The 25,158-nt window shown below is 41.2% G+C and overlaps 1 protein-coding gene across 4 annotated transcripts in view; it reads left to right on the top strand.

The window, feature by feature from the left end:
• TIAM2 (TIAM Rac1 associated GEF 2) overlaps positions 1-25,158 on the top strand; it is a 163,101-nt gene that overhangs the window by 43,175 nt on the left and 94,768 nt on the right. For 2 of the 4 annotated variants that reach the window (XM_057364872.1, XM_057364868.1), the window contains exon 3: positions 8,180-8,270. The exons of 1 other annotated variant lie outside the window; for it this stretch is intronic. The gene's annotated coding sequence lies outside the window, so the exon portion shown is untranslated. Of the gene's footprint in view, positions 1-8,179; positions 8,271-23,998; positions 24,366-25,158 lie in introns of those variants that run through there. One more of the 4 variants, XM_057364871.1, reaches the window with a different exon arrangement.

Below are 25,158 nucleotides of genomic sequence, written 5' to 3'. Positions count from 1 at the left end.
GGCAGCCTCTGCTGCCTGCTGTGGCTGCACATTTGATCAGGTATGCTGGAATGGGATGTTTCTTCTGGATTGTTTGGAAGCTGACAAGGACACCATGAGCCTGAATAGATGATGTGGCTTTATAGTTTACTTCTGTGAAATACTGATCGAAGTGATAGCTTTAACTGCGGCAGGATGTGTCTGYCTTTCTCCTTACCTCATAGGGTCCTAGAGCAGGATTAAATGATGTAGCTACAGTGCTCAGGGGCACAGTATTTGGTTGGTGGGGAGGTTAGTCTTCATCTCTTGTKTTTCACAGACTGTCTGGTTTATAGTGCAGTTCCCAGGATGTTTTTGTGCAGCTTGGACAAAGCCTGGGTGGGCTGCTGGGCCACCCCCACGGTGCAGAAGTACCGGAGGGGTAACAAGGTGTAGAGACACAATCCTGGCCTCAGAGTGACCTGTCAGGCTTCTCCTGTGYATTTTGCTGCAGTCAGGAGTTGGATATCTCCTACTGTGGCTGTGTTGCTTCTAGGCTCAGCCTGGGGAGGTCTCCCCTGCACCAATAGCTTCTGCTTTCCTTTCCAAAAAACAGCTCCTGGGTTCAGGTATTCATGCAAAAGTGGCTGTTCCCAATGTTTGGCTGGTGGCTCTCCATGGCATGGAGGTCATTCCTCAAACTGGGAGCCATGGTCCTCCTGTTGTGGGGCTGCTCAATCACACTGCAGAGGAACAGAGAGGAGGAGGGGTGGGGAACMGCATGGAACATCTTTGTCTTAGAGACATCTAAGTTTTGATGGAAATTGCACTTGAAAATGGAAATTGGACAAAAAGTAGAGTTTTATTCTTATTCATTTTCAGGCAGTGGATTCTTCTAGCCTCACTTTGGGGGGAAAACTCAATCCATTCTTAGCACCTTTGATTAGGCAATGCCACCACCTTCGCTGCTCAGCACAAGCCCTGACTGGTGGGCTGCATCCAACATCAACTGGGGAGAATAGCAATTCTGCCCCAAAACAGAATATGCTGTCTTCTTTTGTATATTATTTGTTCTTCAAGGGATTTCTCGTAGTCTGCACCATGCAAAACAATGTTTTGCCCTCATGCTTTCTTCTGACTTAGTCAAACTTTTATGTGTAAAACTTGGTTAATTAAAGCATTGAGGCAAAATTAACTGAAGTAGAGCCTGCCTTTTTCAATGGCAAAACAAGTCATGAGGTGGTTTAAGTGGAGCCAGGGTTTATCTTGCTCACAAATGAAGGGTCAGATTAATAYTTGGCACATGATTACTGTTTTCTTTCCTTTTAGTGCTTTTGGGTGCATCAAATGCCACAATATGCAGCAGGCACCATCAAAGCTAGCCAGATAGCTGAGTAATTTCAGCAGCAAATTTCCAGAAGATTGCCCTTAGATGCCTGGTGTACATATTCAAAACCATTTTTCTTCTGCTTCTCACCTGRCAGCTGGGAATGTGTTTTGCCTCTGGTTAACTCTGCAATCTGTTTAAACTCTGCTGTTTAGAGGAGGCCATCAACTCTGGCACTGTTCCCTCTGTTATTATTGCTGCTCATTAACCATCAATAGCACAGATTGTTCTCTTCTGGCATTGTGTGATGGGTAGCATTACCTGTCACCCCAATCTACCCTAGAGCAGGACACCCCAGCTTCTTCCCTGCCCTGAACATTGGGGATTTTGGGGGCATAGGGGATTTTGTCCCAGCAAAGGTTGTGGCAGGTCTTCAGCTCAAGGCTGGTGCCTTCATGCTCCCCTTCAGTGTTTCTGGGCTTTCCTCAGCCCCCCAGGGCAGCCTCCAGGGTGACCAGGGGAGGACATGTCRCCTCTGGTAAGAAATTGGTAGTGTGTGTTTTTTGAAATATCCAAACAAGAATTGCAGTGGGGCAAATCAGTCAGGAAACTGTCCTGGCTCTAAATGTGATCCGACGTTTCTGTTGCTTGTAAAACGTACATTTTCCATTTCTCATCCCTTTTTTGTGTCAGAATAACAGACTGCATTTTTGTCCCACCAATTTATTTCAATCTGTGGAAAACCAGAGAACACTAGCTTTTTTTTTTTTTTTTTTTTTTTTTTTTTTTCACCTAAGAATTCAGCAGAACAGCGTTTTTTTTGTGACACTGGTCATGAACCAAACTGAGCATTTACCTGCAAACATCTGCAGAGGTTTCTGGTTTGGGTCTCTCTGTCAGGCTCAGTAGCTGTATCCTCACAAATTGTGTAAAAGCAGCCCCAGGACAGCGGTTTGATTAGGGCCCTGCAGAGAGCTGCTGCCACCAGCAGCTGCTGGGTTCCTGCCAGCCACTGGGGATGCAGCTGGCAAAGCTGGTTGGTCTTGGGGTGACACAGCTGTGCCCTCTGCCACCACGGTCTCAGGGCTTCGCTCCTGGGGTGAACCCTGAGAAAGGGCAAACCACCTGGGGTTGGTCAGGTCAGACCCTTAAAAACTCAGGGGGTGGTCTAGGCTGTAAATTCTGGTTAACAAACACTCTGCTTTAGTGGTTGAACAATGCATAGAGACCTTTAAAAATCTTTATTTGCCATTCCAGTTGTACTACAAGTCAGTGTCACCTTTCTGTTTTTATTTTCTSCTCTTTCATCCTCAGGTTATTCCTGCAAACAGAGAGGAAATAATTCTGACAATCCTTTATCGAAGGTAGCTAATAAAACAATAGAAGGATGTAGTCTGGAGCATAAATGGGGTATTGTGGCAGATGTAGATGATTATTAACCAGCCAATGTTTCCGCAAGGGATTCTAATCATAAACACAGCATGGAGTGAATCTGGKTGTATTAATAGCAGAGGTTTTATGGAAAATCAGAATGTGGGCTTTTTTCTTAAACATCCCATTTCCTGCTTTAATTGATAGAGTGTGAAGCYTTCATGCGAATAATTTGGAAAAGATTATTTTGCATCTCTGACGTAAAGTACATGGTACAYGCCAGGAACAACATGTTGTAGAGGGATTTTTTTGAAAAGGATTCTTACARTGATGCTTTTTAAGAGATGTGACTAGTGACAAATGCTAAGCTCAGTGAGACAGAAAAGCYAAGTGTCTGTTGTAGAGGAGTATCTATTTGTGTCTATGCAACCTATGTTTTAAACCTATGTTTTAATGTGACTTTGGGACGAAGACGAAGATATTATCAGAGAATGATCATTATGCTGCAAAGCTTGTGGGCAGTGCTTCCAGCTTTTCCCTGGCATTCCCTCAAATGTCCTCTTATTTAGTTTCAGTTTCATATTGTCCTGTGTTACATTTTGGGAAATAAAATGCTACATTTGTACTGTAATCACTGGGTTAGAGCTGAAATGCTTTAAATGTACCTTTCTTGCTGCAGCTCTGCTACAACTTTGGTCCATCACTCTCCTTTTCCGAGTTTCTGAGGAGAAAATAAAAAGGTCAAATAGAAATTACACAGAGGGATGAAAACTCTATTTAACGTGGTATACCTCAGCTCTGCAAATTCTGAGTTGTGATACCATTTTTAAGTRTCAACAGTTTATTTGGCTTATAGCAGCTGATATTTTTGAAGTGTAGAGTGGTTGCATACAGTGGGATMGAAAATGCTGGGAAAAGAAATGTCRTTATATTATTATAATAAATAAAAAAGACAATATGATTGTCAATGCATGTGTTGTTTTTATAATAACTTGTATTCTTCCAGTATCACCCAATATACTTCAGAAGTTTTGTGACAGGAAGGGCCCCATGTTAAAATTTGAAAAACAAGMGAAAATAGCAGAAGTTAAATCAAAAAATATGCACAGGAACCAGTTTCTYCACTGGTCATCCCCAGCTCTCCAGGAACATGGTATAAGCTGTAAAGCCAAAGAGGACCAGCARTATTGACCTCTTGGAGGTTCTTCTTGCTGTAGTGTGTATTTTCTGCAGGAATGCTGAAGGGTCCACAACAAAACATGTACTTACTGTGTGTGATCTCTTGTAGATTTGGAGCCTGTTTTCTGGTAACTAAGTAACAAAGCAATTTATTGTTCTTGGTTGTAGTTTTTCTCTTTCTTTTCTTTTCCTTTTTTTGCCCCCCTTTCTCCCAAAATTGTTGCTCTACTAAAGAAATCTGCTTAAATTAAGCAGTCGGTGCCAAGCGAAATAATTAATTTATTGGCRCTTTTGGTCTTTCCTTTGAATAAACAGAGCCTTCCTGACGGCGGGGCAGTTCCTCAGGAATTCCTTTATGGTGAATTAAGCAGGGCAGTGATGAATAACTGTGAGCAAAGGACAGTCTGAGCAGCAAACCAAATTGATTATCTAAGTCCTCAGCTAACTAATAGGGTAATATTGGATGGCACCGATATCCTCTAAGGCATAGGTGGAGCCCAATCTCCCCGCAGGGACCTGCTGTTGTTGATGTGTCCTGCCCTGTTATCTGCAGCCAGAGCTGTGCCATGAATTAAGGGTTTAGACAGGAAAGGGTTTGAACCAGGAGCTGCTGTGTTTGCTCATGGATCCCTGCTGCACATGGGGTGGTGGTGACAGGACATTCCCGTGGCACACCCRGCCCCTTGTCACCCTCTGGCTGCCTCTTCCAAGTGTGCTCCTGCCGGACAGCCAGTCCTGGATGTCTTTCTCTAGATTAATTTATAATACCATCCATTATTGTCCATCTGATAACATYTGAAGAGGCTCTGCRTTTAATATTGGATGCCTGATGGCTGGACACGGTGCCCTTCCCTCCTGCACATCCGTGGCAGTTCCAGCAGATCCCAGCTTTGTCACGAAGCCATTCTCCATCCAGATGCCTGAGGGGTGCAGCAGCTGAAGAGTCCGGTCCAACCTGCCTTTGCTTTTGGGTGCTCCTGTGCCCAGCGCAGAGAAGGCACCGGATGGGAACAGCAACACTGTTTCACCATCCTGCTGTGCTCTGGGAGAGGTTTAAGCTTCTGCCAAGAAACCTAGAAAGAGCCTTTCCCARTGCTTTCTGTCTACAGCAAACCTGTGACCTGCATGTCTTATTATGGGAGAGAACAAAGCATCACAGCACAGACTGGTTCAAAATGCACTTGCCTGGTAACAGCCTAAWGTGCTCCCTACCATCTTGAGAGATTTGTCATTCCCAGCAGTCCTTCCTTTTATTTTTTTCTTTAACCCATTTTGGCTTGTGAGGTTATCACTGTAACAGCAGAACATCAAACCAGTCTGTAGGTACACTCCTACACTGAGCATGATCACCCCCACTGTGTCCTGTAAAAACTAGCATCCAGTCTGATCTCTAYCTTGAAAGATTCAGGTGAATCAAAGGTTGTTTATTGCAGGCATTTTTTTTCTTCCACTATCCTCCTGAATGTCTTTCTCTAGATTAATTTATAGTACCACCAATTATTGTCCATCTGATAACATTTGAAGRGGCTCAGCATTTTATATTGAATGCTGATGAACGTGTTGGGGATGTGATTGAAGACRGAATGAGGAAATGGGGTGTAGGACTCAGGATGAGAGCAGGAGAGTGGTGATTTCAGCTGTTCCTGTTTGCACTGCCAGCTCACTGTCCCGATAAAAAGCTACTTCAGAACAGTCTGGTATTTTCAGAGTTAAGCTGATGATAAAATTGGCAGTTTCCCCAGGAAACTATACAGACTTACTGTGAAATAAGCTTTGAAATGGATTTAGGAGCATCCCCACTGTTGCTTTCCAAAGAGGATAGACTTGAATGGGTATATGTTGCTTCCTGTGCCCTTCGAGTGGAGTAGCACTGGAAGKGGCAGCAGTCAGGCTGGGGAGGTTTCCAGGCAGTGGCAGGAGCCCCTTGTTCCTTACTTTTCTCTAAAAGAAGTAAATTCAAAGGGTGCCAAGTTTTGATGGTAACTTGAGCTCACAAGCTTTAATCAGATCCGCACCTCAGGTGCCTSTATAGCACAGAAATGTAGGGCCTGCTGTGGAATGATTTTGTTTCCTGATTATTTGTTTTTCAAAATTTTATTTCTGGGAGAAAGAGGAGCAGCAGTGGRTGGAAGATACATAGGACACAGCAGTTAAAGCTGCTCTGTTCCTCAGCTCCTTGGTAGCAGACTGGCATGCACCATTTGGATTTGGTCTGGATTTTCAGCTTCTTGCAGGCAATTGCTTCTTCTAGTGGCAAGTCTCAAGATAGCCAACAAATTTCTGAAAGAGTTACTTTTCTCTTGGAGGAAAGAGGAAGGGGAAGGATTGCGGGAAGCTGTATTTCATTATCTTGGATTTATTGAACAGAAGTAAGTTGTGACATTGGCCTCTCCCTGCTTCTGGGATTAAGTTCCCAAAAATATTCTCTGGGGCAGTATGCTTCCCTCCAGTAAATATTTAACTAGCTGGAACTTCATCAGGATTAAACAAGGAGCTATCCTGCTGCAGATGGCACATACTTATCATGGAATCTGTGCTTCTTGTTCATTCAGATTGTGCAGAAATGGTAGATAATGGGTGGAGATCTGGGAAAAGGGGAAAGACTGGTTGGGAAATGAAGTTCATAGACTGTACAGATGCATTTCTTTTGCCTTGTCATGACCTTATGCAGAAAGTCAGTCTGATGCAGATTTGCAGTTTGCCTGGTACAGAGGTCACATGTGGAAGAGTTTGTCACATGCTAAATTTTGTATTCAGTTTCTTTGCTTCTTAGCACTATTTGTTGAGAAACTTATAGAAGGAGCATGGGAAGCTTGGCTGGGTTCTGGCCAAGGAATTGCAGCTGGCCTCCTAATTAAAGAAAAAGAAAATGATATATAGGCCTGTGGGGATCTGTCAGACACAGATTTATTGGGCAGGATGGAAGGGACTTAAAGCGATCGCCTCCTCTCAGTCACCCCCTCCCCACACGGTGCACATGCACTCAGTTTCATGATACTTTTGCAGCCTTGCAAAAATCATTATCTGGAGCACCCTTATCTCCATGCTCCCTGCTTCCTTCTCYGTTTGCAGCTCCTCCAAGTTAATGAATGCATAATGCAGGAAATAATGTGGAAGATATATTTGCCCATGTAAAAATAAGGGATTCTGCAGGTTAGGGCTGTTAAGTGATGATAGTCTGACTACCTTTTCTCTCACCTAGTCCTCCTTGAACATCAGTAAGGAAAAATACATCAAGATTGCTATTGATGAAAATGAGAAGCTGCAGCACCAGTTAGTTAGAATATTTCCAAAGAATTTAAAAATTGAGAAGTTTTTCTAAAGTGAAATTTGTTGATTTATACTGATTTTTGCCATCTTTGGGTCCCCAGTTCTTTGGGGACATTGCCTGGTGAGGATGAAGAAGAGGGACTGGTTCATCCTGAGGGTCTCTGTACTCTTCTCTTGAAGGAATTCCCACATGGTCTTTRTCAATGGGGGAAAAAAAGGCAGGAGGGACTGAAACCTTACAAACAAAGTTGATAAAAACCTGTTTGTCATTCATTTGTGCAGTTAAGGTGCTTTAGCTACTGTCCCTTGGACTTCTCACTGCTTTTGCCCTCCCTGCATAGTCAAACCCCTCCACAGGGACTGCAGGCACAGGTTTTGTACCTAACAGTCCCACAAGTGTAGGAGCACAGTTTGTCCCAGGCTAATCTGAAGAAAATTCGTAGCTGGAAGTGAAATCTTGGCTCTGCAGGAAGTGTTCTCATGCCAGTTTTGGTGTAGTTGGGATTTCACCTTCAGGAATGTGAAAGAGAATTAAAAAAAAAAAAGTGCTTTTTGAAGGGAATAAGCCTTAAGCAGTAGTTCAAGGTGCAGGACCTCAGTYGGATAAAGATGCGTAAAAAGTGAAACTTGTGCTTAAAATGCTTTTCTGATATTTTTTGCATGTAAAAACCTGAGTGCTCCAGTTATGTACTSTGTCTGCAGTGTTCTGCAGTGTATGCACCTCCCTAACATACGTTTTTCAAAGCTGGGAGAACTGTTGCATATTGTGTCATTCTTCATTTCATGACACTGTTGATGCAAACCAGGACAGGAAGCTGTCTGGAATCACGATACATCACTTATTTCTATTTATTTTTTTACCTCTTCTCCTTKCTCATTGGAAGGAAGAAAGCATTAAAGAAAAAGTAGGAACATAGAGGTGGATAAATGCTTCCCTTTTGCAAGAAACTGCGCACATTTCCTTTAGTCTTCTGTATAATGTAACTCTTGAAAACAACAAAAAAAAAAAGTCATTTTGAAAATTGTTTTATAACTGGTTTCCTTTTTGACCTTGCTGTCTGACTGTGATTACAGGAGAAGCTGATCAAGACATCTCAAGAGTTTCAGTTTCCTGGGATTGTCTGTCAGAGGAATGAAGAGCAAAAGAATAACTTTCCATCATGAAGTATGTGCCTCTATATTTTCAAGTGTCCTTAAAAGACTTTTCTTTGGATATAATCGAGTGGATTCAAGAACCCAAGAGGTCAGACCAACAAKCAGATATCAGTCCTTAATCTGTCTGGGTTTTTTAAATGGAAGTCAGCAGCTGATCTCAGTAACATTTCCTGTGTTAAATACTGGAATCYCTTTTGGTGCTGGTTTGCTATTTGGGTTGTTTACATTGGGAAGTAGAGTGACCTTTAGAATTAAGTATTTCTTCTAAGAAGAATTGTTCCTTTATGGTGAATATATAAAGTCCTCCCTTCAGCAAGCAGCTGGAATCCAGCAGCAGGAGGCAGTAGGATTGTTCTCYTGCTTTTCCGTAACATCTCAGTCCACTTTTCAACTATCACTTTACTGAGACAGTACTATCTTGATTTATCTCAGGGCCAGGATAAAAGCGTTTCCCTCAATGACCTTGAATTTCTTCAGACTCCTCCATCTCCTGGTTTGATATTTCAGGCTTGATATACTCGTCTTCCCAGCAAAAGCAGAGCCTAGCCACTGWCTGGCTTTGCTAAACAATGTCTGTTTGCAGTCCCTGCAGCTCAAATGCTTTGCTCCAAGAGCTGTACATGGATGGAGGRCAATTATGTTCAGCAATTTTCAACACTGTTTTTATTTCCTTAGTTTTGGCAGGCTCGTTGTCATGTAAAAGCTGGTGCACATGCTTCACTCAAAGTGAAATTGGTGCCTGGGGTGTCAAGATGGAGCCCTTGAATGTTCTTTTCTCTGCTGCTGTGGTATCTCATCTGCATTTGGSTAGTTAGCTGCATGTGAAAATGTTTGTTTTCACCTAGAAAGTTAATTTGCAAGCAGTAGTGCCACGAATTCATCACTTCCCATGCTGTATGAATGGACATAAAGAGACTGTACCCTGCCCTTGGGRGTTGCRTGCAATCTTCCCTTCTCTTTTCAAAATTGCATTTTTCTGTTCTGGAAAAATGACAACAATAAACATTACTTTTCAGGTGGATATAAGATACTTCAGGGTTAAGTGGCATTGCATATAACTGCCCCTGTGAGAGGAACAGCCTTGGAAAAAGAGAGGTTTGGGGTTTCCTCCTTGTGCTGTGCCTGTGCAAAGAGGCCCTCGACTGAGTGCAGCTATTGTGTGAACATGAAGCAATAAATGGCATTTTGTCTGATTCTTATTATGCATTCTCATTACCTTCATGTGTGGCCTGGGAGGGACGTGGGGAGAGCAGAACAAACCAACCCACTTCCCTCCCTGGTGGTAAACCAGAGTTTTAAATGTGAACTGATTTGGGGTAGGAGAAAAACAGACCAGCATCTGGTGTGTCTGACTGCAGGCTTTTGCTGTGCTCAAATCCTGAAAGTTTATTTGTGGAAATTGGGTTTTCTCAGTACCCTCAGGGACGGTTTGTGCTGCCATCCTGAGTCACCTATGTATGGTAGTAGTGAGTGTGTTAAACTCATTTAGTACTGGGTATAAGTCATCTTCCTAGAGCTGGGTTGGCTCYCCATGGTTATTTACCATACTAAATTTAGTTTTGTAATTGAGCTGTCGTCATAGTTACCTTTGCTGCACRTCAATAAGTCACATTATAAGGACTCATTCCTATTTAAGCATTTGTATGGTTGTACCTAATTTTAGAAAATTCTTGGTTTGGCACTTTGGTTTGTACATTTACACTTCACAGTTTCATGGCTTCCTAATCTAGGTGTCAAGTTGGTTTATTTTTTGAGATTTGAGTTATACATAAAATGGATAAACAATGTATTTATTCTATTTTGTTGTTCAGAATATTTTAAGTGTGATGGCTACAAGAAAGAATGTAGAAAGTTTATCAAAATAGGCAGTTATTTAATGGAACTAACAGAATTTAGTTCAAAACTGGCCCCTTGATGGCCACTTCCATGCCACCCAGTCAGTGGGGAGATGAGCTAGAAATCAGCAGAGCCCTGGTGCTCCAGGACCATTGTCCATTGACACTGACAATGCCCTAGCCTYCAGTTCCTTATGAAAACTCCAAGTGGCAAGTGTGGAGACAACTCATGATACCTGGAAGCTATGTGATGTTGGTCAAAAAGGAATTTATTGTGGGAGAAGAGCAACAAATAGGACAGTGATGAGTATTTGGGGACAGAGCTGAACAACAAAGCTAAAATTTGCCCGGTGGAAAATGTTTTTTTTAAAGGAAGTTAAAATGAGGCACACTAASATACATGGTCTAAGCACCATGTATCTTAGTTTTTTTGGATTTTCATACCATAATATTGGCAAAATCTATTGTCTTAAGTGCTCCAGACTTCCCCCACCCCACACTGTTACAGACAGTTTGGTGAAAACTTTGTCTACACTGAGCAGTCTGTGAATGTCCAGGTCTTAACAACAATTTTATGGATTGATGAATGACTTGTGTTGCTGTTGGTGCAGGTTTCCGCTTCTGTCTGCTGGTGTTGCAAGTCAAACATATACAGCTTTTGCAAAAAATCCCAAGCCCAACAAAGACACAAAAAAGCCACAAGAAGGCCCACCAAAAATAAAGCCCAAAACCCAGGGATACATTCTCTTAAGGGACTGCTTCAGATGAGAAAGYAAATGAAGAACTTTTCTCCCAAAATCTGAAGAATAAAGAATATTTAAGATGCATGATCTGTAGGGTAATGTCTTGTGGCCCTTACAAACTTCTTATCTTGAGTACTTGAAGCAAGGAAAAGCAGAGTRGATGCTTCCCAGTGAACCAGCAGAGGAAGGAAAGCTGTGCTAGTTATTTTAACTCTTGGTTAGGCAAATAGGATTAGCTATGGGGGATTAAAATGATCAGATCTGAATTTTGCTTTGATATAAGTAGGACCATATGTCTTTGGGAAACTCCATCTGGTTTCAGGCAGAAAATGAGACAATTTCATTTGTCATTTGTTGTGGGGTTTTTTGGGGATGAGTGGGGGGTTGCCACAGTTTCAATTTGTTCAGTTCATGAAGTTCCGGCTGGATTAATACTCTGTAAGTGAAATGTTTTGTTTTTGTTTTTCCCACTTGTCAGCTTTAYACAGTGTTTTCTAAAGGGACAGAGACAGCTTGAAAATAGAATGCTCTAGCAAAGGAAAAAAGAGACCTTATAGTCCATCACTTCACATAGGCTTCATTGTCTTCAGGAAAATCTGGTGTGACCATTTTTTTTTTGGAAAGAAATAGGGGACAGTGGTGATGGTGAATAATTTGACTTATGTAAGTCATGAACATCTTCAATGTGTTATTGAAATGCAGGTTTCTCAGTTCCCCTGTGTTCCAGGGTGCTCACCAGTTCCGTCTTCATCTGATATACACAGAAAGCAGAGAAACAGAAGAAACGGTATGAAATAGGTGAATTAAACTCAGCAAAACATCTTGATTGTCCTTTTCCCCAGCATTTCTSTCTTTTCTTAGAATAATTGCACTGATTTCATTGAAGTTACTCCTGATGTAGGGATGACAGTCTGGCATTGCTGTGGTTGTCTGTCTGTCCTGCAGCTGGACTTGAAGGTGTTACCAACCAATTTATTTTAAAATGCAACAGAAGTTAGTTAGGTTTTGTTTTTTGGTTTGGTTTTTGGTTTGGTTTCGATTTTTTTTTTGTTTGGTGGTTTTTTTTTTGTTTTGGTTTGGTTTTTATTTTCTTTTTTTTGAAAGGATAGCCTAATATTAATTTAAAAAGAAAAAAAATCTTACATATGACCTCATGGCTTAGAGTCAGACAGATATGAATTCATAAGGTTTTGCACTTAGTTTTTCTGAGAAGGGGTTCATCTTTTCKCTGTCTTAGCCCCCAGTTCTGCTATGGACCTGGAGCCTGCAGGATAAAGTTACTGTTTCATCTGTCACCTCATTTGGATCCTAAATGGCTACATCACCTCATAGAGTACAAAATAGCAATATAAACCAGTAAAAAAACCAAAAAACAGTACTGAGCAAGAGTTTAATTAGAAGAGAAAGTGAAAGGACCTGGTGCTTCTAGTCCCCAGRGAGGGGAGAGGAAAAAGCAGTACAATGGCTGGGCAGTACTAGCCAAGTACAGGAAGAAAATTGCTGTTTATGGATTTCCTAAGAGTACCTGCATTAAGCTTGGTGTAGTTTGAGAAATGCAGTAATGCAGACAGAAAGGAATAATTGGTAGCTCTAAATATAAATCTGTGCATAGCCAAAGAGCYACACAATGCTTTTCTCAGGGAAATTGCATTTCCTGGGTAATAAATGGTACTTCTGGAATCATAAGAAATTCTGTTTCCCAGAGTAACAACACAATACGTGTTTCTTAGTCYATGTTGTATGCTTTCTAGAAATGCCATCCTCTGAGTCAGTGCTCTGAACTAAGGTGTTTAATTAAAACGACTTCCAGTATTTTGGAAAGACGACTCTCCCTGCCRATTGTACTCGAGACAAGCTTTATTATAACTGTTTCTCATTTCCTCAGCCAATAAGAATGAATGACAGAGGCATGACCAGATCTGCTGTTTGCACTCCATTCTTGAACAAGAAGTGATTGTAGCAGGGAATATCTCTCAAGATTCTCCTTGTGCATTCATTTTTGTTGGTACAAAGTGGGGGAAAGTGCTGTTAATAGGTCAAATTTGTTGCTCAGCCTGTACTTGCAGAATAAGGCAGTCCTCTGCRGAGACCACTTGAAAGGGAGATGGATCTCCTTCACAGGAACAAAGTTTGATTTTGAATTCTGTCCTTAGGAAATGCACATGCTTCCATTTGTGTTTGTTCGTAATTCCCTGTATTTCAGACTCAGGGAGAGAAAGACATTTTGCCTGTTAGTGMCAGAGAATGTAAAAGCAGCTGCTCTCTTTCACCATCTATAGTGGCCGTCACAGAAACTCATAGTGGCATGAGTAAGGGCACCAAATGGGTGAGCCAGTGAGCTCCATTCACTAGCTTTGGTTTTTAGTGGTGCTGGGCTCGTCTCYGTGCCAAAGCAGAGGGGTTTTGCCTTGTGGGGAGCCTGGCATCTCAGCTCTTGGCCAGAAAGCTCCAGTCAGACTCCTGCTGTGGTGCTGGCTGGCATCYCCACTTTCCCATCAGCCTGTGGTTATCAAAAGGCATTTGGCTTAAGGTCTTCTCAGCCTCTGAGAACATAAATTTCTGGTTCCCTTCCTTCTCTTTTTTTGTGTAAGTACTTCTGAACCTCACTTCTTCTGCAGTAACTATTACTTAAACAATAGTAGCAAAATAAAAACCACAAAAATCCTGAAAAGATCCCAATGAAAAAAAACCCCCAAACACCAGACCAGCAGTTCTCCCACTTCTCTGCCTCTAAACTCTGGTGAGGTCACGTCTGACATACAGTGTCCACACTTGGGCTCCCCAGTAWAAAAGTGAAATAGTGATACTGGGGAGAGTCTGATGAAGGGCCACAGGGATGCTGGACTGAAACACCTCTTGGAGGAGCAAAGGCTGAGMACTGGGATTGTTCAGTTCTGGAGAAGGCTCAGGGGGATCTCACYAACMTGTAGAAATACCTGAGRGGAGGATGCAGAGAAGATGGAGTCAGGCTCCTTTCAGTGGTTCCTGGCATGAGGACCAGAGACAATGGGCAGGAACTGAAGCCACAGGAGGTTCCCTCTGAAAATCAGGAAACATTTTTTTACAATGAGGCATGACCATTGGTTAATTTGCCATTGTCATTTCCTACTAATGGAATTGCTCATAGTTGAAATAGTTTATTTGTGTACCTTGACAGAGTAACAAGGAACAAACTCAAAAATGTTTGCAGTYTCTGCAAGGGTCACTGCTGAGTTTTCGCTTTCGTTCACATTGAGGTGTTGGCTCACTGTAACAGCTACAAACTTTATAAATGGGGCTGACATGGTATTTTAAATGCACTGTTCTGTTGTCACACCATTGTGGTTTTGCTCAGTTCTTCAGATGCTGGTGGACTGAAGAAGAAGTCCCCACTGGAGAGGGCTTGCTGCCTGGGCCATTGAGCTGTGACACTTTATTATGACATTGCAAATACAGACCACCACAGGGAAAATGAGGTGCTCTGCATGTCTTTCTCTGTGTATGTACTCATTTATCAAGGTCATAGTTACCAGCCATAGAAGTTTGTTGTGGAAAAATGCTAAGTTACCAGAACATGTTGCGGATTTTTATATGGACTTCCCCCTCCCCCCATTTCACATTTCAAGCAAATTATTTTATCAAACACATGATTTTTGAAAACTTTTTACTACCTCTACTTACTAGAAACAGTGATTTGACCAGACTAAAGTGGAAGCACTTTGTAAATGTAGAGCTGAAGTGCAAACTAGAATGTGAATTTGATTTATTCCAGACACAATTAAGTAAAGCTTTGAGATCCGGACATTCCTCATTTTTGAATATTGTTCAAAATCTGGGTCCAGACATGAATCTTGTKTTGGAAGGTTGACCAATTTATATATGTTACCAAGGGATATTTAACAAGGTTTGATTGGATCTGGAAAGTAATGACTGCTTAACATTTTTGATGAATAGAGAGGAGTTAAGGATTTCCTGAGGTCATCTTGCATTTCACAAATACAGCCAGCAAGAAGAGGTTGCAGACTGTCCCATATACTGCAAAACTATTGCCAGCATTGATAATCTCAGTATGTAGCGAGTGTGTTGGATGAACAGAGTATTTTTTYCCTGTATTTAGCAGAATTAAGCCAGATGATAGTTTGCTTAATGTAATCTTTTCTTGATTTTATGTATTTATTTACTTTATTTTCCTGCAGGTTTCAGGTAGTAAAGATGCAATAATATGAATTTAAACTAAGACAAGGGATATGTTTTAATATGTCGCCTCAGTGTACCTTACCAGCCTGCCATAAAGAATGAAATACCTGAAGTTAGGCATATTTTAAGGACCATTCTGAAATGAAAAGCAGGGACTTCATCCTCTGGGTGTTTTTGCCCTGATCCAAAGCCCACAGAAGTCCTTCTATTATCTGTGGTTGGCTTGGATTGGGCTCTATCTTAGCAATGCCATTATGTCAGCAATAACATTTCAGGAAGCTGAAAAAGCAGAGTGATGAGGAAGGAGAGAGCAGTCAGGACTCAGAAACTGCTGCCAYAGAGTAGACTGTTCACACAGTATTGTTTAGAAAGTGTAGAGCACTTTGGGAAAACAGWTCTGCTGCAGCACATTGCTTAGGGATACTGAAGTCAAAGAGCATCCAAACATTGCTTTGTGAGTTGCCTTTACTGCAAATAGAGTTAATGTTTCATTATATTTGGAAAAATGCTATAGAATTACCCTCTGGGCCTCATGGAAAAAGTGAAACAACAGGAATGTTAGTTGCAACCCCCTTCTCAGATGCCAGGAAAGAGTCCTGGAGGCTTCCATAACCTAACAAGATATCCTGTTGAGGTCAAGAACATTTTTTTCTTCCCTGATCTTTCTACCTCAGGCAAGGAGAAAGGAACTTAAATTAGTCAGAGAAAATGGGAAACACAAAATGCTGATGTTTCGCTTGTTAATTCCCATSAAACTGGGATACGCACGGGGAAAGGCTTGTGTCTTTCCAAGCATGGCTACATGGAAAAGCCCCCTGCTCTGTGCCTGGGAGAAGGCTGGAAGCAGGGTGACCATGCCTGGCTGACTCCACTCTCGGSAATGCACGAGGGGCTGGGCTGGGACAAGGGTATGCAGAATTTTACAATGACCCAGACATTATGAACTTCTGGACGYTGGGGTATTAGGGATTACATCCCTAAGTGGCTTAGCTTGGAAGGCAGTAAGTATGGGCAAAGGGGGCCTCGGAAACCCCTGGTCCCTGATTCTCTTTTGTCCCTGAGCTGGGAATTAAATCCAGCTCCTCTGCCCACCTCATGCAGCTCAGACTGGAAGTGGGAAAGGATGCCCAGCACACAGCAAGGGGAAGAGGAAATCCCCAGCCACATGACTTTGTGCAGATGGTCTTGGGCTTCTCACTTAATCCTCTGCTTTTGTTTCTTGGGAGACACCCCACCTCTCCTTTGCCTGAGTGTAAGCTTRTGTTGGAGGCTCAGTGGGGGAATCTTGCTGATTTAATCATTCCTTACATGTTGTTTGCCTGTGTATGGGACAATTGAGCCTGTAACAATCAATCTTGCACGCTCTCAAATAGGAAAATGCTACGTATGATCCAAGCTGCATGCTGAAATGTGGTTATTGGAAATGAATTTTATGGCTGAATAGGCCGGCATCATGTTGTCTCCCTGCTTTTTTGGGCWTTTAGTTATTTAATCACAATGTCATGCCGGCAGAAGAATTTATGTTTTTCCATTTCGCTGACTTAATCTTCTTCTGCTTCTGGAAATGTTTATATGCAGATGACAAAATAAAGATCTTATAAGTAAACTGGTGGCTTACTTTTTGATCGTGTTAATTGAAAAGCTTATCTTTGTAGCATCTCTTTAAAGAACAAGAAAGGAAGTTCTGAACTCCCATTATATGAATTAAGGTAATTAATTTTTGCTGTTTCTTATTCATATTGTGGTTGCTTAGGAAAATAAATAATTATATTAATTTAGAAGTGTTCTTCTATTTGTCCTTCCATCAAATTGGCAATTCCCCATAACTGTTGTGTTCCATATGGTAATCTACCAAATATTTACATGTCTTCCCTTATAGCTTTTGGATGCTTTTGTAAATGTCTTTCTTGTCACACATGGTCTGTGTTTTGGTAAAAGAGGTCTATTGCAGGCAGTCCTAATTACTGCACTAACATTCCTTATGAAGTTTACGTGTGGAACTCTGTTCAGATCTTAGGTTTTCAAGAGATTCCAAATTTTGGAGGTCTCCTAATGCTGTGAAGAAAATAAGACAGACAGGCCTGTTGATTGTAAGACTTGCATTTTTTCCCATGTTGAGAAAGGCTAGGATTAGGTGAGATAATTACTGCTGCAGAGCATGTTTGATTGCTCYTTAGTGACTGAGAAATAATCTATCATAGATAAAGCTGTTGTTACTAGTAGCGTTCCCCTTCATTTCTATGTATATTAGAAGTGGGAATATTTGAAAGATCTGGCTCTTTAGCTCTGAGTGTTTCTTGTCTGTATCCTCTGGGCTGCTACTCTGTTTTGTTTATACCTGTCATCCATCATATGTTAGATGAGAAAAAAAATCAATAAACAGCTATTTTGCCTCCCCCTAACTTCCCATATGTTGAGATGCATACTGTTGCTCACTTAGCATTCAGACTCCAAACTGTGTTTCCATTTTCTCTRTAATGTAGCTTAATTTTCTGCTTAGTTTGGTGGGTGTATGCTTAGCAGCAACACACATCCTCTTTGTTCAAACTGAAGGCTTCAAAACATCGAGATGATGATAAACCGAGGTGCATTTTATTGTGGGAGCTGGCTCCCTCCATCTTTCGTTGTAGGATGGGGATAATAGAAGCCTCTTGCCTGCTTAACTCCCGTGATTAAAATGGGACACATTGTGATGTTCTCCTCAATTAGCATGATCGGCTCCYGGGGAGCAAGGGAACGCTGGCTGGGGTGGTTCGCATTTTCCTCTCTAATGAGTAGAAAGAGTCTTTTGAGAATTGCTAAATAATTCAGGCCATTAGGAACCTGTCAACTTAAACAATGCCCCCTCTGACCAGAAAAATGGTTGTGAGCAGTTGGACACCCTGGCAGATGTTGAACTTGTTCTCATTGTTCACTCTGCTTCAGGCAAATAGCTTTGCAGGATTTGTGCRGCGCTCTGTTGAGGCAGTGCATGTGGGTGTAACAACACATGTTAGCCAGACTTCGTCTAGCTTTTATACCCCAGTATTTCTTTTAGTTAATTTAATGATAYTGTAGTAAGCTGCTAATTTTGCCATTTACCACTTTCGGTATGTTTGCCAGCAAGCTATAATGAGAAACCACAATCAAGACTCAAAAAGAAAAAGGCGAACAACCTCCCCTACCCAAATTTGACTTCTTTAATGTTCCTTCTATTGTGTTAATTTYTTATTTTGCATTTTGAAGTGCCTCTCTACAAACAGAATGATTAGAGGTATTGTTAAGMAGGATTTCTTTTATACTTATCTAACCCTAGGATCTGAAACTTTTGGGGAAACATTAATGTCTTGAAGCATCCTATAAAATCATATGCATGTACAGGACTACTATAGTTGAAATTCATTATGCAGCAATCTATTTTGTGTGCCTTTTAGTTCATGCTACTAAAGCAAACAGTGTTTTAACACACTTCTCCCAGAAACTTTGCCATACTTACCCTTTTGTAACATTTATTTATCTCTACCGATTTTTCTAACTTAATTGATGAACCAGTGATCAGTATTGTAAAGAAAAATTATGTAATAATTATTAAATAGGTTCGTTTAGAAAACAACCCATTAAAGCTTCCTACTCCTCGGCAACTGTTTGTGCTTCTGYCTTGAATGGGTGGTAGCAAATAGTCAAATAGTCGGTTTTGCACAAGCAATTAGCTGGTCTGTTGCATCAGTTAATGGAACAAGCAGTGGTAGTAACATGATGKGAAATAACACTTTGTAAATATTTATGCATTTTGTGCACTTTGTAAATATTTATGTTGTAAGATCTCCTAGTATATTCTTGTGACAAATGACTCCACCTTCAAGTATTTGTGCATGTTTAATAGACAAACATTTTTCAATGGCATGTGTGAAGGCTTCAGTTCACATTTTTTAATATMATGTATTCCAAAAATCTTTGCATTCCCATCTTTATGAGATTTATCCAAGCTTTARATTTTGGTTTCTGCAAATTAACTGTTCTAAATTGAGAAACCCTTTACATGTATCTATTGCTGTAAAAAAGCTTTCAATATTGCTCAGAAGATATGAATAAATAGTTAATTTAAATTATTTGGTTAACTGAAATTTGTTACTTTGTTAATTGCATATTGCAAAGGAGTACTGCTGAAGGAGGATGCTTGTCAAAAAAAAAAAATACGTCAGTTCCTCTGTAGTGATATTGGATGTAACAAGTACTGTTTAGGACAGGTTCTGATCTTGGTCTTGTAAATCAGTATTTCTCTGTTTTTCAAAAAATCGGCTTTTACTATTAGTTCTAAAGAAAAAAAGACTATTAAAAAACATGAGGTTCTGCAGGGCAGGCCTCTCTGTTGGTGTAGGTACTGCTGCTTCTTAGGGCAACTTCTGTCTTAGGGGTTAAACCTCATGAGGGCCTTGTTGCTCTCAGATGTTGCAATGAGAACCCTGAGCATGACATTATGTGGTGTGGRATTATGTGCTCTGTTGGGATYACCTGTCCCRGCTGTGTCCTCTTGCCCACCCCAACCTGCTCCCTGGCAAGRCAGAGTGAGAAACAGAGAAATCCTTGATGCTGTGCAGGTGTGCTATCACTACTGTTTTGGTCAAAAATCCAAAACACAACACCATACAATGAAGAAAATTAGCTCAGTCCCAGCCAGTCCCAGTGCAGGATTACTGATGGATCTTTGCAGGCCAGCATGCTTTGTTGATGAAATTGAGGGGAGAGGTTTGCTGCATAGTTCATTTTTTCTCTCCTGTCTTCCCATTGTTCAGTAATGCTCATGCCATGGGGCTTGTCATCATGTAATCATGCTTTATCTTTCTTAATTTAATTATACTGAAAGGAATTAGGCAGGAACTATTTTCTGTAAMACTTGACAATAGACCATAACCACAAATAGTAAGCCCTTGTCTACAGCAGTGCTAAAGAGCCATGCAATATAAAAAGAAAGGGGAAATTCCAACTTKCTTTAAACTTCAAATGTGTTTCATTGCATGCCTTAAATGCCAGTGGATTCTCCCTGTTTTGGACACAAGGTGTGTGTGSAGTGTCTGTGCAGCAGCTGCTCTTCTCTGCTGAGCTGGGCAAGGGCACCCTGACTCCACAGGAGGTGGGGAGGGGGAGGATTCCTTTGATCTCTTTCATCACAGCTTTTCACAGAGACTGACAGAAAAGTAGTAGGCACTTAGGGCATTGTAAGTCCTGTGATAACTAAAGATAAAAAATTTTGCTCATGTATACCATGTTTCCATTGCTTGACATCTATTCTGTCCGCTATCTAGAGCTGTTGAACTTGTGTTGATGATGTCATTCAGTAAGTGAAATGGCCAGCTTTCTGAATGGAATTATTTTTCCAGTTTCTCCCAAACTCCTCTGAATCAGAATTAAGTAATGAATTATTTCAATAATTTGTTGTCATTTTGTATCTGATAAATGTTTTGAGATGAGACCAGGAAGGTATGTGTGCAAGCTCTGGTTTGCAGAAAGTTGAGTTCTCAGAWACTGAATTGATGTCTTTATGGAAGAATTTAATGGGGTGTAAGGTTTGCCTTCTCCATTGGCTGAATGGGCGACCACTGCATTTCTTGTGGAGTTCCACTTCAAAGCCAAAGATACCAAGAATGGATCTTAAGGGCAGTTTAATGAGAATGTTTCTTTAGCAGATGTTGCATGATTCAGATGCTTCAGTCATGAGATCAGCAAGGCTTTGAAACTCATCTCTGGTTATTATCTTGTTGACAATAACATGCAACAATTTTTTRGCATTAGTTACACTTTGTATAGCATAGATTCCCAGCTTTCTTGAGAGCTCCATTAGAGGTTTCTGACTTGAGAACCCAAATGCTCTACTTCAAACTTCTTTAATTCCTGCACAGATTCTGTTTCGGAGAGCATGGGAACCTGTTTTGGATTTCATGGGAAGGCTCTGCACACATCTGTGTACAGTGACAGTCTGTGGTTAARCCATCATCAGCAAGACACTGATATCTTCCCACATGTGCCCATCCAGCACCCATCTGTTGAGTATTAGTCGAGGGACCTCATGGATCAGGGATTTTCACACAGCTCAGTTATATCCATGTCAAGTGAGCCAGGCAGGAGAGGGCAAGAGGCAAAGTGGAGAACTGGCATTTCAGAAGCAGACTGGGTTGTGTCTAGGATAAGATATTTTRTAGGGGCTGCATATGTATATGAAATGAGGCTGACTTTAGGGAAGCAAGCTTGTTGTTGTCTCAGCATGAATGCTGGGGATGTGTGCATTTTCTGTGTTTTTCTTCATGGATTTCTGCTGCTTAGGAAACAAAATGTGATATTGGGATGCCTTACCCCTTTTGAAGTAAAATCTAAGGTAGTGTAAAAGTGGTATAAAAGATAGATTAAAATATCTGTCATTAATTTTGAGGATTCATTTATATCCATCTACAAAAAGGAGTTAGTGGCTTTGAAACATCTTTATAGATGGATAGAAATAAATTCTCAAAATTACTACACGCAACTTTATTTTTAACTCCATTATGGACTTCTCTGCACAAACTGCAGTTTGTTTTTATTGCAAAAAAAAAAAAAGATGTTAAGAGCCATTAAAATATTGGGACATAAATTAATACAAGCTATGGAGTTTCCTTTTTGAAATATTGAAATACCCCTTAATTTCCTGTGTGACCTAGCAGCTCTTTAGAAAATAAGGATAATGACACCCTTCTCTCTCCCAGCAAAGTTGTGACGATGATACATTTGTGGAAGATTGTGAGGCACGTGAATACTTCACTTAGAAATGAGAGATTAATCTGTTGTTTTCACCATTGGACTTTGCCTACTCCTTGTGGATCTCCAGAGAATATTTCATTATCAGGTTGTCCCAAGCTGATAATGGCAAGGCAATCGGTGAGAAAAGGGGAACAAGGTGGATGTGGAGGGTCAGTTTTGGGGCTGTAATAAATAAGGTGCGTGTTGTAACTCACAAGCTAGGCTGTACCAAATAAGTCAAGTCAGAAAATTATGTCTTCAACATGCAGTGTGCATGTGCTAAAAGTAATCAGTTAAGTATATTAGATGTGAGATTTTGAAAATAAAACTTACTTGAAAATAAAAGAACTTGGAGGTATCAACTGGGGTCTTAAGACCAAATTTAATGAATAYTGATTGCTTTATCACAAAGAGAGGGAATGCATTGATGGAACTGGCTGATAAAAAGTGGAAGACAGTGAATATACAGGCAGATTAGAAATAATGTAGTAAATAGCTAGGATGGGAATGATCACATGCAGTGAAGTTCAAGAAGGAGAAAGTACACAATGGAGTGTTTTGCACTATTAGCAAGCTTGCCTGTTGACATTTGGGGGTAACCTCCTGAAAAGGAAASTGGGAGGCAATGGACATCCTTATTACCTGTTGCTGAAAGATTGTGAGGCTTTAGTGTGATTCAGCTGGGTCCTAGGTTGTGTTGGTCTAGGTATTTTTCATTGAGCTAAGGAAGAGTCACAGTTTTTTGAAAAGGTCACTGGAGAGACATCTTTGGCTTCTGAACACTCATCTTTAAGAAAGATAAATTCAAGAGAATAGGTGATGATGAAAGGCTTTTGGACTGGTTGGATACTAATTTTACATGGTTTATTTAATGACCTGAGAGATGGACTCAAGAGGGAAGTGTCGTCCTCTGTATGAGAAGGGGGATAGGACCAGAGGCCAACTATTTCTGCAGAGAGATCTAGTAYTTTGATTCATGAGCTGTCATTGCTTCCATGTTAGTCCCAGGACTTGGATAGTGAAATAATTGGATCACAGCAGAGCTAAGTGAAAAGAATGTGACTGTACCGAGRACATGAAGAAGAAAATAGTCTTCTTTGCACAGAGGGAAAAGTTGTTACCAGAACAAACAGATGTGAAGCCCTAAGACCTATTTTTGGTTGTAGAATTAGGAGTACAGGCATAAGTCATGTATTGCTCTATTAGGTTTCACAAAAACTGGCCTGTAAAATTGGAAATTATGGAAAACTTAACAGAAGTCAGTAGAATTCTAAGAAGGATTTGACCTTTGCTGTGATGAGGAGAGAGTATTCAGTGCTAATATTGTTAAACTGTGAAGTTTGAGAAGTGGTCTGAGTTGTTGTTTTTCAGTGGATGGGTTAATTATAACTGGACTTTGGAGATGAAATAGAATTTTGTTCCCAATTACCTCAAAGCTGCTGAGTTCTGGTGTTTCCTCTGTAATGAGTCTAAATAATGGACACAGTGAAACAGAGGTCCACTTTCAGGGGGAATTCCTCTGTTACTGTACAAATAATTATTTCATTTTTGTGAACATATATATTGATCTGGGGCTTTTGTGGGTTACTAATGCTTTTTTTTATACTGTTCATGTGTTTCTTTTCAAATGCACACGTCATCTACAGTGTAACTTGGCTGTATTTTCACACTTGGCACTTGAATGTAACTCTGCAATTTTATTAGAATATTTGAATAAATGCATTGTTTTTTGGCTGAGTTTGTTCACCAACTGCTTCTGCAATCAATGAAGTTTTAAGCTTTTCTGGCAATAAAGCAATTGTACATTCACCTAACTACATATTTAGCAGCTTAGCTCTGTATTGAAACTTGGTGATGCTATTTGCATTCGAAGAGGCATATTTTATCTAGGATCAGTYGTTAAAACCAGCTAATTTTTCCCATGGCAAAGTGTAAATGTCTGACAAAAGAAAGTAGCAAGGAAGAGAGCACCGGAATTTGTTGGCTGTGTTCGTGATGCTGTTGTGCAGGGTTGTTAAACATGACTGAGAGATGCTCTTAAGGGTGGGTTTTCGTGACTACAGCGTTCTTGCTGTGGTTTGAGGAATTACATTTTYGCCAGGGTGTCTCACTCAAGGATGTTAGGAGGGGAGTAGGTATCCCTAACAAGCCTGGGGGGAAAAAAAAGAAAAAAAAAAAAAAATATAAGGAGGAGGAGGAGACCCTGGAGCTACCTTCAGGCAGGCAAACGCCTTGCAATTCAGCAGATTTGCAAGCAGCTTTCCTGTGGAAGCAGCCTGGAGGCTCAGGAATGTGGGGTCAGACAAGAGCTCAGTCACGGTGTATTCCCCGGCGGCTGCCCGGCATCGCGGCGAGCCGTGGAAAACCACGCTGTGCCTGAGCCGGCATCGCGCTGTTCCACCGATGGAAAAAACGGARCGGCGGGAGGGTGTGTAGCCTGCAGACAAAAATACACCCAGCCTCGCGCGGGATCTGTTTTTAGTTCCCGAGCGTTCTCCAGTGTTAGGCACAGTTTCCTGGCATGCCCCCGGCAGGGAGAGGCTCCGTGKCTGCGTGTCCCTGTTCCCGTGGCAGTCCCGGGGCTGGGGCAGCGCTCTGCGCAAGGTAAGCGGGACTGGGGACCGGGAGGGAGATGCTGGGGGASAGCAGCGAGTTCTCTGCTCTCCGGCTGCCGGCCAGAGCTCTGGAGCGCTGAAAGAAAAGCGGGGAAGGGCTTGGGAAGCCTCGGGAAACAGAGGGCAGAGCGAGCTGCTGCSGTGCCAGGGTTTGCAGCCCCCGTGCCTGTGCCCAAAGTGAATGGTTTTCCTCCAGAAAACAGTTCTTGGTGGTCATCTGTCAAACTCCATTGCCTGAATCGCTAAATAAACCACTGCGGGGATCATTTTACATTTCTGCTATGACAGGGCTGGATTTTTTAAGGCAAAGTATGAAAAATGTGTTTAATAGTACTACGGTTTCTGTTATGTTAAAGTGACTCTTCCAACACAGTGAATTGTATAATCCGTCTGAATCTTTARTATTCTTTTAATTACTCTGTCTATTCTCAGTAATACTCAGAGTTACTCACAATAAATAGTGCTACCCAAGCAAGGGTGTTATGTTTGTGTAGTGTTASAGGAAAAAGTTTCAGTCAACACTACTACCACTGCAGAACTGGGATGCTATGGAAAACCAAAACTTCTGCATCTGGCAGAAGTAGGTTCAGTGCAGGTTTTGATCTTTCTATGTAGATTTTTAATACACAAATTGTGAAAATGCTGTATTCTGTATTCTGTGACAGACAAAACTAAAATGAGGAAAATGCCCAATGCCCAAGAAATGGAGAAGTGCCTTTCCCGTTTTGGTTTCTTTTTTTTTTTTTTTTTTTTTTTTTTTTTTTTTTTTTTTTTTTTTTTTT

Source organism: Malurus melanocephalus, unplaced genomic scaffold (assembly GCF_030028575.1).
Source record: "Malurus melanocephalus ecotype Western Australia unplaced genomic scaffold, MMel_1.1 scaffold_43, whole genome shotgun sequence".
In the NCBI taxonomy this organism is placed as follows: domain Eukaryota; kingdom Metazoa; phylum Chordata; class Aves; order Passeriformes; family Maluridae; genus Malurus; species Malurus melanocephalus.
The sequence above is the reverse complement of the archived record's forward strand: the minus strand, read 5'-3'. Positions and strand labels throughout refer to the sequence as shown.